Raw genomic sequence first — 16,035 nt, forward strand, 5'->3', positions numbered from 1 at the left:
TTTAACATGATTGGTTGGGTACTATCAGACTTGAGTTCTGACGTTCTTATTATCAAGGAGTTGATAAGTAAGAATGGAGCAATTGGGGTATGCTCGTATAAGGACATGTTTAGTCCGAATCACATGGAGATGTGAACCCACGGCTAGTTGTATCAATGAACCATTGAGGGCCACACAAGTACTAGCTTTCTAGATCCCGTTGAGAAGTAAAATAGTTCAATGTGTTGAACGGCTTATAAATGAGTTTATAAGCGTAAAGAAAAATAGAAGTATGACTTCTATTAGGGGAATGTACATTTTAATTTATGAATGTGTTCCTAAATTAAAAGTTGGCCAAATAAATAATGTATTTGAAAATTGTGATTTTCATAAACATTATTATGAACTATATTAAATTAATTCAAGTGTTGAATTAATTAAACACTAGTGGGCCTAGTAGAGTCCAAATAATTATATTAATTCAAGTGTGAGTTAATTAAATAACATTGGGCCTTGTAGAGCCCAATTGAAAATAATTATTAAACTAGTGGGCTTTACTAAAATCAAGTAAAGGTTAAATGGACTCAAATGTGTTTGAGACAGTTTAAATAAAAGTCCATGGGCTTTATCATTGTTATAAGCCCAAGTAGAATGCATGCATGGGAGGTGAAGAGTTGGGAGACAATTTTTTGTATAACCAAGGCCTGGCATGCAACTTTTTGAACGGCTTATAAATGAGTTTATAGGCGTAAGGAAAAATAGAAGTATGACTTCGATAAGAGAAACGTAAATTTTAATTTATGGAAGTGTTCCTAAATTAAAAGTTGGCCAAGTGAATAATGTATTTGAAAATTGTGATTTTCATAATCATTATTATGGACTAAATTAAATTAATTCAAATATTGAATTAATTAAGCACTAGTGGACCTAGTAGAGTCCAAATAATTAAATTAATTCAAGTGTTGAATTAATTAAATATCATTGGGCCTTGAAGAGCCCAATTAGAAATAATTATTTAACTAGTAGGCTTAAGTAAAATCAAGTAAATGATTAATTGGGCTCAAATGTATTTGAGACAATTTAAATTAAAAGTGCATGGGCCCTTGTAAATTGTTACAAGCCCACATGACATTGCATGCTTAGGAGGTGAAAGGTTGGAGAATTCTTTTGATTAAAAAATTGCATGGCATGCAACTTTTTCACTTTTGCTTTTTGCAACACCAAGACAAAAAATTAAGTCATTCTCCCCTTCACTCCAAAAGGCTAGGGCCGAAAATTGCTCTTGTTCTCTCCTCCATTTTCTCTCATTTTTCTTCTTCAAGTGTTGAGGAAAGAAAATAATTCTCATTGAAAAATCCTCTTAGTTTTCTAGTGCAAATTAAGAGGGGATCTAACTAGTTGGTGGTAGGCTTAATAGTTGAGCAAGGAGTGCTCAAAAGAAGCTTGAAGATAGTTTCTACCATTGAAGAGCTAAGGTGTTTACACCTTAGTTGGAGCCATACATCAATCCTTGTGATTGATATGTACATTTCTTAACACACTATAAATGTCATTTTGTGTTTATTGTATTTGCTACACATTAAATCAAGGTGGCCGAAAATTTCTTATGAAAAATAAAAATTTTAAACTTCCGTTGCGCTTCCGGTCACCGTAACCGATCCCCTTTCAAGTGGTATCCGTGCTATGGTTACGATTTGTGTAGCAATTACAAGATATTATATTGAGATTGATTTCTAACCGTATGAGAAACATTTTAGCAACAAACCGAGGCTTGTTTTTGGGGGAGGTTTCGGGCAGCATGTTGCTGCCCGTTTCGAGCAGCTCGGGCTGCCCGTAGTGTTGCCCATTTCGGGCAGCAAGGGCAACCCGAGGGGCTGCCCGAACAGCCCCTATGTTTAATAAAAAAAAATTAAAAAAAAAATCTTTTTTGTTGCCGGAATCCGGCGACGGCGATGACGACTAGGGTTTTCAAAAGGTGTTTTGAAATATCAAAGTGTCATGGGCCTTGAATTGTTGGGCCATTGGATGGCTAACATATTTGTGAATTTTAAATGGGCCAAAAATGTTTTGTTGGAAAATAAGTTTTTTGGCACTTAAGTTTAAAATTACAAAAGTTGCAAATATTTTTTCATGAAATAAATAATTTAAGTTGGACTTTAATTATTTATAGTAAATTGTGATTTACAAGAAATTCGGTTATAAATAAATTAATTGGAAAGTAGACAAAAGTGTTTGTATACTTTGTTAATTTAGTTTATAATCGTGGCGGTTAGTGATTGGATCAAGATATATAATATTGGATCAATTAATTATTGTGATAATTAATTGATGGTGTATGATATGTGATATTATGCATGAAGGATGATCAAAAGCCCAAGCCCAATTTGCTAGGTGTATGCTAGGATATTTTGTGTTGAATGATTGTAATAATTATCAAATTTATAAAGTGGGCTTGGTTTATGGCCCGTTCCCACCCCATGAGATGTATCCCTATTTGCCATGGATATTTATTTGTAAATATTAGTATAGTGGATGATCAAGATTGGAAGATGGTGGCCATGATGATTATGAAGATCGAAGACATGTAAATATTGGAAGCTAATGTAATAGTTGCATTTGCATCCCATGCATTTCCCTAGGATTGGACCTAGGCCCGTGTTTAGCTGACACGGGCCATTAGTTTTGGGGCGATTGATCATCCTTGTTTTGTTTACTGTTTAGAATATATGCATGATATGTTATAAATAATGAGTATGTGCGTTATTATTATCATAATAACAAAGTTGCATGAATCCGGCAAACATACGATCAAACATGGCGAGCTTTTAAATAAAATTAATGATGAGACCTTTCAAAATTAAAAACCCTCATTTTGAATAAGATTCAAAATTAATATCAAGCCCGAAAAGGGGAATTATAAATTTGTTTTTAATTTCCATGTCTTCCATCGACAATGGGTGCATGATGAACGCTACCCGTGCTCGGGGCTCGGCTCATATTATTGGGGGGGCCTTGGGTGCCGGAAAGCTGTGACATCCATTGACATGGTGATGTGAACTACGTGGAACTCCCATGATTTCGGCTCATATTATTGAGGGAACTCATGGCGACCGTCCATTAAGGTTCAATATCGATGGGTTAGGCTTGACACGTGAAGATGAACGACGTCATATTATTGGGTCCTAATCAAACGTGAGACAAAAGTTTACGTAGAGGGTTGCATGGAGATGCAATTGGAAACTACCTTTTAGGAATTGTGATTGGCTGATATTATTCGGGATCATAATTCGCTAGTTGGACCTTACGTACCTACTGAGGAAAGGAGTTTCCCGTTTTCACTAGAGGGTAGTGAAAGATGTCAAAACAGTGGGAGCNTTTTTAGGAATTGTGATTGGCTGATATTATTCGGGATCATAATTCGCTAATTGGGCCTTACGTACCTACTGAGGAAAGGAGTTTCCCATTTTCACTAGAGGGTAGTGAAAATGTCAAAACAGTGGGAGCGAAAATTTATAAAGTAAAAGTCCAAACTTTATATCTTATTAAATATTTTAAAATAGTCATTAACATTTATCTGTTTTACTTTTCAGTACAAAACTTTGACAATGTCTTAGATTCGCAACCCGCTATCCGCTATACTTGAAAAACATGTGTTAACCGGACCTAACTATCTCACTTGGCTAAGAAATCTGAAAATCGTCCTAAACTCGGAAAATATTGCATATAAACTGACTGAGTCGCCCCCTGCTGAGGCTCCGACTGACTGAACTCCCGAGGAATTGCAGACCTACAAGGAACTGTGTGATCATGACTTGAAGGCTAGGTGTTATATACAGGCTTCTATGAACGATGAGCTGCAGAGGCGTTTTGAGGATGCAAAGAATGCTGCTGACATTCATTTGCATCTCAAGGAGCTCTTTGGAGAGCAGACACGTCCTCTTAGGCATGCTACTGTCAAGGAGCTTATCACTTTGCGCATGCGAGATGGGGCCTCGGTCCATGAGCATGGCCTGAAGATGATTGGGCTCGTGGATAAGCTCGTTGGCATGGATCTGATTTTGCCTTCGGAGTTGACCACCGACGTGTTGCTGTTGTCATTGCCTAGCTCATTTGATCCTTTTGTGGTGAACTTCAACATGAACAAGATGGAGCCGACCCTTGAGGAGTTGGTGAATATGCTTGTGACTTTTGAGTCCACCATCAAGAAAGAGAAGCCGGTTCTTTTTGTGGGTTCTTCATCTGGTACGTAGACCGGTCCACCTGGGAAGGGAAAGAAGCGTTCTTTCCAACGTCCCAAGAAGAACGTGCCCTTGAAGAGGAAGTCTCCGAGTCCCGCTGTGGCAGCCACACCAGTGAAGGCTGACAAGACTGTTGACATCTGTCATCACTGCAAGAAGCCTGGACATTGGAGGCGTAACTGCAGGGAATATCTTGCCCAGAAGGGTTCTGGAAAAGGTATGTTCTATATTGAAGTAAATATCTCAATTAACTCTACTCCTTGGGTATTGCATACCGGCTGTGGCTCACATCTCTGTAATGATTTGCAGGTGATGGGAAGAAGTAGGAGGCTCAGAGAGGGTGAGACCTTCTTGAGGATGGGCAATGGAGCAAGGGTTGCTGGCAAGGCTATAGGAGATGTTTACTTGCTTTTGAACAATGATTTTAAGTTTATTTTGAGAGACGTTTTGTTTGTACCGGAGTTGGTGAAAAACATTATTTCCATTTCTATGCTAGATAAAGATGGATATTCTTGTTTATTTAGCAAAGGTGTTTGCAACATTTACAAGAATGAATGTTTAATTGGTACTGGAGAACTTGAAAACGATCTCAACACCTTTAAATTGAAAGATATTCCACTGAACAATGTCCAAACAATAACAACAACAAACAAGCGCAAACAAGATACTCTTAATATGGCACAATTATGGCATGCTCGATTAGGACATATTTCCCTAAGAAAGATGAACAAGCTAGTGGGAGTTGGCATGTTTGATATGTCTGATATTAATGCTCTCACGACTTGTGAATCCTGTCTAAAAGGAAAGATGACCAAAATTCCCTTTAAGGGCCATGTGGAGCGAGCCAAAGGGTTATTGGATTTGATCCATACCGACGTGTGCGGTCCACTTAGCATCACCACTAAGCATGGACATGCCTACTTCATCACCTTTACCGATGACTTTTCGAGGTATGGGTATGTGTATTTGATGAAATACAAGTCTGAAGCCTTTGAAAGGTTCAAAGAATTCAGAAGTGAAGTAGAGAAGCAGTTGGGACGAAGCATCAAGACACTTCGATCGGATCGAGGTGGTGAGTACTTGAGTGCCGAGTTCCAAGAGTATCTTAGGGAGAATGGGATTCTCTCGCAGTGGACTCCGCCCGCTACACCACAGTTGAATGGTGTTTCGGAGCGTCGTAACCGAACTTTGATGGACATGGTTCGGTCTATGATGGGGTTCACGGAGTTGCCGCCATCCTTTTGGGGATATGCGCTTGAGACAGCGGCACTGTTGTTGAACAATGTCCATACAAAGGCAGTTGATAAGACACCATATGAGATATGGATGGGTAAGCCTCCAAAATATTCTTATCTTAGAATATGGGGGTGCCCTGCTTACGTGAAGCAGGCAGTGGGAGATAAATTGGATAGTCGATCCATTTTATGCTACTTTGTGGGATATCCAAGGAATTCAGTTGGATATTATTTCTATCATCCCCAAGAAACAAAGGTGTTTGTTTCTAGGAATGCAACCTTTTTGGAAAAGAAATTTCTATTAGATAGAAAAGGCGAGATGATAGAACTCGAAGAGGTTCGAGAGACACCCACAGTTGTAGAACCCACACCCGAGGAGCCAAGTGAGGAGATACAAGCTCCTAGAAGATCCGAGAGAGTCTCGAGACCACCTATGAGGTATGGTCTGCTTCTTGAAGAGGGCCATGATGAGCCTAACCTTGGATGTGATCCAAGGACCTTCAAGGAAGCGTTATCTGATGCCGATTCATCCAAATGGCTTGAAGCTATGGAATCTGAGATGAATTCCATGCATTCGAACCAAGTGTGGAATCTTGTAGATCCACCTGAGGGAACTGTTCCCATAGGGTGTAAATGGATTTACAAAAGGAAACTTGGGGCGGATGGGAAGGTATTGACCTTCAAGGCGCGATTGGTGGCAAAAGGATATACTCAAAGACATGGAGTTGACTTTGAGGAAACCTTTTCCCCAGTCGCAATGTTCAAGTCCATAAGGATTTTGCTAGCCATAGCTGCATGGTATGACTATGAGATATGACAGATGGATGTTAAGACAACCTTTCTTAATGTGGATATTAAGGAAGAGATTTACATGTCTCAACCTGAAGGGTTTACATCTATCGGAAGTGAGCATATGGTATGCAAACTTCAAAGATCTATTTATGGTCTAAAACAGGCATCTAGGAGTTGGAATCTCAGATTCAATAGTACAATCAAAGAGTTTGATTTTACTAAGAATCCTGAGGAACCCTGTGTGTATAAGAAGGTTAGTGGGAGTGCTGTGACATTCCTGGTGCTTTATGTTGATGACATTCTACTCATTGAGAATGATGTAGGAATGTTGCAATCAACTAAAATATGGTTAGCAAGCTAGTTCTCAATGCAGGACTTGGGTGAAGCATCTTTTGTATTGGGAATACAGATATATAGAGATAGATCAAAAATATTGCTTGGTCTCACCAAATCCACATACATTGATGCCATCGTGAGGCGGTTCTCGATGGATGAGTCCAAGAGAGGACATCTACCAATGTGTCATGGCGTGTCCCTATCCAAGTCTATGTCTCCCAAGACTGATGCAGAGATAGCGGCGATGACAAGCATTCCTTATGCTTCTGCGATTGGTAGCATCATGTATGGGATGATATATACACGTCTTGACGTGGCGTTTGCACTAAGTGTAGTAAGTATATATCAATCCTACCCTGGTCTTCCACACTGGAAAGCTGTGAAAGACATCCTCAAGTATTTGAGAAGGACCAATAAGTTGTTCTATGTCTATGGGGGTGGAGAACTGAAATTGGAAGGCTATACCGACTCTAGCTTCCAAAGCGATATCGATGACTCGAAGTCAACCTCTGGGTTCGTATTCATGCTCAATGGTGGTGCTATCTCTTGGAAGAGTTCCAAGCAAGACAGCACTGCGGATTCCACCACTGAGGCCGAATACATTGCTGCATCGGCTGCAGCAAAGGAGGCTGTTTGGATTAGGAATTTCGTCCAAGAGTTGGGCGTCATTCCTAATGGATTTGCTCCTATCCCGGTGATGTGTGACAACACGGGAGCTATAGCTCAGGCGAAGGAGCCAAGGTCTCATCAGAAGTCCAAACACGTACTGAGAAAGTACCACATCCTTAGAGAGATTGTGGAAAGAGGAGATGTGTCAATCGACAAAGTCGGCTCCGCAGATAATGTTGCTGATCCACTAACTAAGCTTTTACCGGGACCATTATTCGAGAAGCATCGCGAATCAATGGGTTTGAAGTATATGGGTAGTTGGCTCTAGTGCAAGTGGGAGATTGTTAGAGTAGGTGCACGTCGAGCCAAGTGTTGGCCGAGTGTTCACAATGAAACTCTATGTATAAACAGTCTTTATTTTAATAATATTTGAAATTATTGTTTTGACACTTCTTTATCTGTATAACCATGCTAGTTGCATAGGTAAAGTCCTTGAATATACAAATAGTAGAAAGAATATGAGATGCTTATATGATGAGTATCATGAAACTCATATTTGGAATATTGTATATTCTAAACAGTTCATAGTCGATTCAGCCGCCACTAAGAAGGATATAGGCCGCTCGAGTTAGAGACTAGTATCTGCGATGTGAGTACCATGTTTCATTGGTAGGGGACATTGTGATGTCCGATCATGCAGATAGGTGCTCTTGGTAGAGTGCACTGAACAACCCTCTATAAAGGACTTTCCAAGTGGTTCTCACTTATCGAGTGGAAATGTCCTAGTTTATGGTTGTACACCATTAGTCCTTATGACCCGGGACAACATTGAGACTCTATGTGCTAGCATTTCACTTTGACTTGTTTACCGACACTTAAGGGGTCATCAGGTGGCAAGGTTGGGTGTTATGGCGAAACATATAGGAGTCGATGCATTGTAGTCGGGGATTCACCGCTTACCTGCGGGTATGGATATCCTATGTGTTTTCATGTGCGTGGAGTTTGAAATCTCTTATCAGAGTATGGTGGTAATTATGAAAGGGGTTTCATAGATTACACCATCGATGCAACTACGACATGACACATAGTATCGATTCATTGACAACTCTCGATAAACCAATGGTTGTCGAATCGGTCGGGATATATGAGTTGAAGGGACCGTACTGTACGCTAACCATGATAGAATGGTTCTTGCAGGCACTATCATTTGATACCTAGGGAATCATGTAAGCGATGCTGCTAGGTGTTTAACATGATTGGTTGGGTACTATCAGACTTGAGTTCTGACGTTCTTATTATCAAGGAGCTGATAAGTAAGAATGGAGCAATTGGGGTATGCTCGTATAAGGACATGTTTAGTCCGAATCACATGGAGATGTGAACCCACGGCTAGTTGTATCAATGAACCGTTGAGGGCCACACAAGTACTGGCTTTCTAGATCCCGTTGAGAAGTAAAATAGTTCAATGTGTTGAACGGCTTATAAATGAGTTTATAGGCTTAAAGAAAAATAGAAGTATGACTTCTATGAGAGAAATGTAAATTTTAATTTATGGAAGTGTTCCTAAATTAAAAGTTGGCCAAGTGAATAATGTATTTGAAAATTGTGATTTTCATAAACATTATTATGGACTAAATTAAATTAATTCAAATGTTGAATTAATTAAACACTAGTGGACCTAGTAGAGTCCAAATAATTAAATTAATTCAAGTGTTGAATTAATTAAATATCATTGGGCCTTGAAGAGCCTAATTAGAAATAATTATTTAACTAGTGGGCTTGAGTAAAATCATGTAAAGGATTAATTGAGCTCAAATGTGTTTGAGACAATTTAAATTAAAAGTCCATGGGCCCTTGTAAATTGTTACAAGCCCACATGACATTGCATGCTTGGGAGGTGAAATGTTGGAGAATTCTTTTGATTAAAAAATTGCATGGCATGCAACTTTTTCACTTTTGCTTTTTGCAACACCAAGACAAGAAATTAAGTCATTCTCCCCTTCACTCCAAGAGGCTAGGGCCGAAAATTGCTCTTGTTCTCTCCTCCATTTCCTCTAATTTTTCTTCTTCAAGTGTCGAGGAAAGAAAATAATTCTCATTGAAAAATCCTCTTAGTTTTCTAGTGCATATTAAGAGGGGATCTACCTAGTTGGTGGTGGGCTTAATAGTTGAGCAAGTAGTGCTCAAAAGAAGCTTGAAGATAGTTTCTACCATTGCAGAGCTAAGGTGTTTACACCTTAGTTGGAGCCATACATCAAGCCTTGTGATTGATAGGTACATTTCTTAACACACTATGAATGTCATTTTGTGTTTATTGTATTTGCTACACATTAAATCAAGGTGGCCGAAAATTTCTTATGAAAAATAAAAATTTTAAACTTCCGTTGCGCTTCCGGTCATCGTAATCGATCCCCTTTCTAACATCACTTTATTGACCCTTACCCTCTTGTTAACGAAATTTACCTACTCAGTAGTGCAATCCTGGATCTCATCATCCAGTATTCTTACCCAACGATAGAAAGTTACGCAAAGTTCACAATATTATATACCATGAAACGCTCTTACTCCGAGGAGGTCACATTTACGTTTGGTCAAGCAATCCCCTTGACAACTCAAGATGGTGTTTTGATTCCAATGAGTGAGTTGTATGCTTATAGATATCGATATATTAATAAATATAGTGAAATCTATGACGGAGATTATATAGTTCAAATTACGATCTGAGTCTATATGGAAGGTAAAAAAAAGGATAGGACATCCCTATCTTTAGAGGATAGAGATCGCATACTTTCATCAATGATAGAAGGTGGGTTTAGTGAGATCCAGCCTATAAGAGAAAAAGAGATCAAAAATCGTCAGTGTAGTTATCCAAGCCATATCACTGAACTCAAAGCATGTAGGACAGAGCTAAAGCCCTTCATAGTAGCCGATACCGAGACACTACTGATCGATAACGTTCATAAGACTTATTCAGCAGGTCTTATGCTAGTTCGTCCCAGTGAAGAGTTCAATGATATTATGATAGAAACCTACTTCAGTGAAGACTACTCATTAATCTTGGATTCCTTTGAAGAAAAGAGTACTAAGGTACTTTATGACTTTGTATGTCGGATATCAACGATAGTTAGACAAGAAGAATCATGTTTCACTATCTACTTCCACAACTTTTCTAGATTCGATAGAATTCTATTGCAGCATGTCATCACAAGAACTACAACCTTAATCCACTAATGAGGAACCATGGGCTTTACGAGTTATCAGTCTATTCTAATAAGAAGTTATTATTCCGTTTCAGAGACTCCTTGAATCTACTCCCTGGCAAACTTGAATCCCTAGCTAAGAATCTATGCCCAGGTCTAGGCCAAAAAGGCTCTATCCTATATGATGAGATTACACAGTCAAATCTTGAAATGATAAAAAGAAGCTTGTTAGACTATATGAAGCAGGACATTCTTCTCCTTGGGGGTGTAATGCAAAAGGCTCAAGAGATCTATTGGAAGGTGTACAAGGTTGACATAGAAAGTAAGATACCCCTTCCATCACTGGCACTAAGCATCTTTCGTATGAAATACTACGATTCTTCTAATTGGCCAATCCACATCCCTAACAAGAATGAAGACAGCTTTATAAGGCGTGCTTACTATGGCGGTCATACTGATACATACAAGCCATATGGTACTGACCTATACTACTACGATGTGAACTATCTCTACCCCTTTGTAATGAAGGAATATCCAACCGGGGAATTTGTTGGCGTATACTATAGCGAGGAGTTAAAGTATGCAAGAGACATAGGCTACACAGTGGTTCCAATCTCAGGCTACCTCTTTGAGAAGATGGAAAGCCCATTCAGGGACTTTGTTAGCTCACTCTACGAGAGCAGACAAGAAGCAGAAAGAAGGTAATGAAGCTATGTCCTATGTGTACACGATCCTTATGAATTCGCTATACGGAAGATTTGGCATTACCCCAAAAAGCACGATAACTGAGGTCTGCGATTCAAATCGATACAAACATTTGATCAAGAATAGTGAGTTGATATTCGGTGATTTTCTTAGCGAGAACAACTACATCGTTGCTTACCATTGCAATACCGAGACTCGTCCAGGGTTTTGGAATCCACCGAAGAACTCTGCTGTCCAGCTTGCTGCTGCTATCACTGCCTCAGCTAGGATCTATATGTACTCTTATATCTCAAGAGAAGATAGCTACTACACGGACACAGACTCAGTAGTTCTTGGTAGTCCTCTACCAGACAGAACGCTATTAGATAAAGAAGATAAATCTATATCAACAAAGGTGAATAAAGACTATCTTATCTTGACTGACGAGAAGATACCACCAACTAGAAGGAAATGGACTATGTTTCCTGATATTTATGATAAATAATCACGGGAATGGCAAAAAGTATGTTTTCAAGGGTAGCACGGTCTTTACTATTGGGATAACTTGAATATGAATCTTCTTCTCATCCTAGGATAGTCTCAAGTAGAGGTTTTACAGGGAAGGGAGTTAGCAAGCTGGTAAGGGGACAAAGGCAGAGAAGGGGATATGTGACTTTGACGGGTTTGAAGGAATTAGCTAACTATTACAATAAGATATCTTGCTATTCTCCGATCAACCGCTGGAAGAATCTAAGTTTACATCGTCCTCAATCCATCACTTTTGAAGAGCTTGCTTCCAAAGCCACAGAGATTTATAACTATCTTAGTCATCTCGCCCAACGATCTAAGTTTGTTGATAAAGTGACTGATAAAGAAGGATAGAACTCCTGAGAAGACACAGACAAAACAAGCCTGTGTGGTGGAACCTAGAACTTCAGGTGCTACCTCAGATGGGAACATGAGACAAAAAATAAAAACTTCTAGCCAAGCCCTTTTAAAGTAAAGTAATCTCAAGCCGAATCTTCTCAAAGAATAAATGGTCCTCCAAAGTCTCTAAAGGAGAAAGGCGAGGTTTTCATTCCTGACGAAGAAGTAAATGACTTATTCAAAGGATTGATAGAACTAAATCTCATCGAGTTGCCATACTCTAAGCGTCCACATAAAGCAGATCGTGTAGGGGATCCACTATATTGCCCTTACCACAGGGTTTTGGGGCATAAGATCCAAGATTTCTTTGCCCTGAAGCGCAAAATAAAAAGGCTGATAAATGAAGGAACCAGAGACGCCGAACTCTTGAAGACTATAAAGAAGGGTAAGGGTAAGAAGGTAGCTGCATCCAACATGGCTCCTTCCTCACGATCGATGTATTCGACGAAGATAATTGCCCACTCCATTTCCCGAAGGAGCCAGTTTATGTCAACAAGATAACTCTAAGGTTGGGTATACTCAATTACCCGACGTACAGCTTCCATCGCCTTCAGTGGGGGCATCCCAAGCTCTACCTAACCAAACAGCTTCCCCAAATAAGATCAAATACAATGTCATGGCCCATCTGAAGAAAAGACCCTCATTTCTAAGCGTGTACGACACATTGGGTCTATCTGAAGATCTTAGAAAGGCACTGATTACAGCTCTGCTCTGTCCTTTCTTGAAGAAAACTATGGGGACCCGGACGCTAATCACGTTCTTAATCGTCATTTGGGACGATTTAATCAATTATACAAAGCGGAAACGTAATGTAAATCGATCTGAAATACATATTAAACATAAACATACAAATCTTGTATTGTCTATAATAATTCAACTAGGTCCAACTACATATCAGTGATGAATCCTAATTTAGTTCTGAGCCCGGATCTCCACGCTAACTAATCCTGTCTCGTTCTCTTCTTGACCCTGATCCTGTCCCACCTGTTGTCATGCACACATACAAACAAGACAACAGCCGGATAACTCCGGTGAGAATTATATTCTCAGTACAAACCATGTACACATGCAATCATATAATCAATGTAAAAGCATATAAAAGATATTCATAGCATGCATCCTAATCAAAACATGAATAAAGTATTCGTCGCATGTATCACAATCCGAAACATGGATCAATATCAATAAAAAGTCATATTCTAAACATGTACCAAAATCAGGAACATAAATCAATATCAATCAATGAATCACTCTCCGTGATTCTCAGACTCAGACTCGACTCAGTCTTAATCTAGGGATCCCGATCAGAATAAGAACATACACCCACCTACACTCCCGATCGGGGTGGTGGTACGTTCTTATTCACAGACTTTGGCCCTTTCCATATCGAACATCAGTAATAGAAGCAACTCCAATTCTATCCACTTCGATATGACCAAACGTCCGATGTCCTGACTTATCTATCAAAGACTATGGCACTTCTGCCATATTCCTATCCTGTGACAAGGTGCAATGTGCCAGTGACGATTCTATCACTATCAGGCACTTCTATCACAAGACCAATCATTTAATACTTGCTATCTATATATCAATAGAACAATCATATCAATGCAATAAAATAAAGTATGTGATTTAGGGAAACTCGAGTCAAACCTCACTCGAGTTGTGCAATCCCAACTCAACATTAATTTATACCTTTATTTTCTCGGTCCGACGAAGACGAAGTCTCCAATTCAACTCTGTCCATACCCAATCTGGCAATGACAATATCAAATAGATACAATATCAGTATATAACTCAGTTCAAAACCTGTTCTGATCAATACTCAAATCAAGACATACTCTGATCAATGTCAATCGACATACGGTACCACAATATAATCTCAATCACTACAGAATCTGATCAATAACAATTTACGGATGTTTCGACGGCATAACACTACAGTCTCGATAACCCCGTCAATCTCAACATCACAGATATACTACCAGAACTCATAATCGATATCGGTATAACTCATAATCTTCACGATAATCCAAATATGAAATCGAATCTCAATCAAATCAACTCCAAAAATCATAAAAATTACATACACAGTCTGTTCTTCGATCTGACTTCAATTATATACTGATCAGTAAATCCAGAACACATAACAATAATCAAATCTAAATTCATAATCAGTAATGATACAAATCTGATATCAAATCTTAGTCAATTCCTTCCAAAAATCATAATAATTCCATACGGTATCTATTCTTCAGTCCGGTTTCAATTCTACGATGTTTACTATGTCAAGGACATCATATATGAATTCTATTCAATTCCATCAACCTCATATTTTCAAATCATATCAAAACGTAGTAAAACTTACGTTAAGTTGTAGCCTGCGTCGATAGGAACTAAGTACTAAAGTCGGATTAAAAATCTGACGGACGGATCGAAATAAAAAGGCGTAAGGATTTTCACGATATTCTCTGAAACTTTTCTCGATTCCTCCACTCTGATTTCTGAGAAATGAACTTATATATATCAATGCATGCTCAAGAAAACGTGGCTTCATCTTCGAAATGCACGTCTCGCGCATATGCGCGACCACCGCTAGCGCATATGCGCGAGACCTTCGAGTCTTGGCGCTTGTGTTCTTGACAGCTCGCGCATATGCGCGTCCCATCCTCGCGCATATGCGCGAGACCTACGGTCTCGTGCACACACCCACTCGCGCATATGCGCGCCTCCATCCGGCGCATATGCGCCAACTCCTCTGGACTTTTTCTTTGGCTAACTGGACACCTCGCACATGTGCGCGCCTTCAAGCCTCGCATATGCGCGCAATGTTCTGCCTACCTAGCGCATATGCGCCTGGCTGAGTCGCGCATATGCGCGAGGGCTCATCCTCGCACATATTTTACGTCTTTTCTTGTCTTTCCCGGTCTAATCCTTTCCGTCTATAATTACCGAGATTCATCAATAATTTATTTAAGATTAATCTCAGATTACGGTAATCAAAATCTCGGGCCTTACAAAAACTCATGCAGAGGTTGCAAAAATCGACACATCGATGGCTCAATGCTGTTCTATAAAATTCTCAGATGAAGACTTGTTGTTGGGGACTAAGTTGCACAACCGACCTTCAAATATGGATGAATACTCAAGTACTACTTTATCCAATACGGACTTTGACGCTTTGGGAAAGAAGTTTGCTAAGGAACAATGGTACACTGGTCGCTGTAAGGCTTTATACAGGAATCTCAGTTTTTTTTAGAGTTATCTAAAATAATTTTAACAAACTAGTCCATCCATTTTGCTTTTACAGTAGGGCGTCTTAAGTGTTGCTAGCTCAGATTCGTCAAATCTCATATTTAGAATGAATATATGGATCATGAAAACGGATCCTATCTGATGATGTCATCCACTCGTAAACAAGATAAGATCGATTTTCTTTCAGTACTTTCCCCCTTCCTAGCCCTCCGGGCACTCCTAGATTTGCTAGTAGGCCTGCTCTGTTCCCTACTTATTCTATAAGAGAGTCGTGCTTCTCTTCCTCTTCCACAGATCTCTAGAACCTGCAGGTTGCTGCTATCCCTCGAAGAGAATAGACGAAGAAGTTCTTCCCATTATTGAATGCAAGAGCAAAAGCGGAAATCCCCGTATTGGTTGAGAAGGGTCAGCTCATTCAAGCTGAGTTCGTTGATCTCTTCGCTCGTCCTATTACGTGTGCTTGCTGCTGTCTACTCTAGTACGAAAGGGCAGCATTTACTATACCAAGCTGATTGAGCTGCTTCTGGCACGAGAGAGATTCATTATCGTTACGGTGAGTATATTCGTGGCAGCCTTTAACAACAAGGCTTCCCTTCACAATAGTGGCATACAGAAAGGGTAGTTCACTCAGATAGGCTATACTAGAAAAAACTAACTAGACCAACGCAGGCTAATTGAAACGGGATTAACCTTCCCTACCTACTCGCTTACCCGAGAAGAGAATCAGCAATCCCAGAGACGACTACACAAAGTATTAACCGGGGACTTCGACTCAAACTC

At 39.6% G+C, this 16,035-nt stretch overlaps 1 pseudogene; it reads left to right on the top strand.

Moving 5' to 3' along the window:
- Positions 1 to 9,919: 9,919 nt before the first annotated feature.
- Positions 9,920 to 11,578, top strand: LOC140963933 (DNA polymerase-like; annotated as a pseudogene).
- The last annotated feature ends 4,457 nt before the right edge of the window (positions 11,579 to 16,035 follow it).

The sequence above is a fragment of the Primulina huaijiensis genome, chromosome 18, assembly GCF_012295235.1.
Source record: "Primulina huaijiensis isolate GDHJ02 chromosome 18, ASM1229523v2, whole genome shotgun sequence".
Classification (NCBI taxonomy): Eukaryota; Viridiplantae; Streptophyta; class Magnoliopsida; order Lamiales; family Gesneriaceae; genus Primulina; species Primulina huaijiensis.